We start from the raw sequence: 1746 nt of genomic DNA, 5'->3' as shown, positions 1-1746 counted from the left end.
AGTAGGGCCGCCCCGCGCCTACTGGTAATTGCCCGTTTCCCGACGATGATTCCGGAAGGTTGGCTCGCCGGAGGCATGCCGCTTTTGCGCAGCGAACAATAGGGCCTCACGTGCTTAGTGCTATTGCACACAAAGCATCGGCGCATGCCGGCACGCTGCTCCGCAGCAAGAAGCTCCGCTTCTTCATCTTCAGCATAGCTGAGGTCCATCGGCTCTGGACCGCTCGAAGAGCTTGCGCTACTAGCGCTCCAACCAGGTCGAGCCGACCTGAAGTTGTGCTCAGCATTTAATGCCACAATTACCGCCCCTTCGAAAGAGTTAGGGTGTACACGGAGCACTTCCGTTCGAGCTGCGCTCACACGAAGTCCCTCCATGAACACGGTCACGCTGACCAGTTCCGGAAGAGGGTCCGCCGCCATTCCGGCGATAAGAGTTCTCAACTCTTGGACATAGTCCAATAACTTCTTCTTACCCTGGCGGGTAGCAAGGAACTTTGACCGGATACGGTACGCCTGATTAGGCGGCGCGAACACGCGCGAAAGCTGTTGCTTCAGCTGATCCCAAGTGGGAAATGCAGCGTCAACAGACGTGCCGCACGTTAGTGCCCATTCGCGAGCGCGACCTCCAAGCCTGGAGATAGCCAGCGCCACGCGCTGATGCTCAGACTGGAGCAGGGCCGATCCCATGGCCATCTCGACCTCACGGGTCCAGAGAAGGAGATTCTCCCCATCCTTCCCCTCGAAGGTTTTTACGCTCACCATGAGCGGTTTCAGTCTCATAGACTCTTCACGCGTCATCGACGCCGCCGCCGTTGCGGCGCTCATCCTCTCTTGGACGTGCTCCAAGAGCGCGTTCTCGTAGCGGGAGAACGATTCCAGCCTGGCGGTGACCGCCTCTGGACCTTGCGATGCAAGATGAGCCACGCCCTCCGGGCCAAGCAAGGACATAAGCTTAGTAAGTGCGTCCTGCTGCGCCGGGGGCAAATTCGCGAACACGGGGTGTTCCATCCTCGCAGAGGATATAGTCAACCGACTCAGGAGCGGGATTGACTACAAGTGCTACCAAGTGCAGCGGGGCTGCCGTAGCTTTAGCGTCAGAGGAAGACGTTTGACTCAAAGAGTCACTAATACTAAGTTCCTTACCCAAAGAAACTTACAGCCCCAGACCAGGGCTCAAAAGTTAATACCTTAACTTTTATGCTTCAAAACCAGAAGTGTTTAATTTACTATTATTGCGGCCAAGCCGCCTAGGGGGTAAATGTATCTGTTTAACTATCTAGCATAGTTAAACCTAATCAAATGCATACCGAGTGGCTTTCAGCCAACGTACTGAGAGATCTTGTTAACTCTCCATCTTATGTACTGAGAGTTTGTTAACTCTCCCGGTACTTCGTACCCCTGTGTGTTCCACACCATGAAACCCCGTTACAAAGGTGCTGTGTGACCCCGTCACACCCATCGTGCACGGCTTCCCCGTCCACAGCAAGATCCCCGCGACCATTGCCTGGTCTCCAGCCTTCACGGAATCCGCCCAGTCGTCTTCTAACACCACTAATTACCTGGAAATTACCGAAAATCTCAAGGCCACTGACTATTTAATCACCGGACGAACTTCCGGTATTTTTCAAATTTCTCAGCAGCTGCCTTACAAAACTGTAGTTATAATAACAATTGCTGCAGGGTAATGGAAATCACCGGACAGCTATCCGGTGATCAAGCTTAAGAGGTCGCCGAACGGTCACTCTGA

Source organism: Phytophthora infestans, genomic scaffold (genome assembly GCF_000142945.1).
Source record: "Phytophthora infestans T30-4 supercont1.45 genomic scaffold, whole genome shotgun sequence".
NCBI classification, from domain to species: domain Eukaryota; phylum Oomycota; class Peronosporomycetes; order Peronosporales; family Peronosporaceae; genus Phytophthora; species Phytophthora infestans.
The sequence above is the reverse complement of the archived record's forward strand: the minus strand, read 5'-3'. Positions refer to the sequence as shown.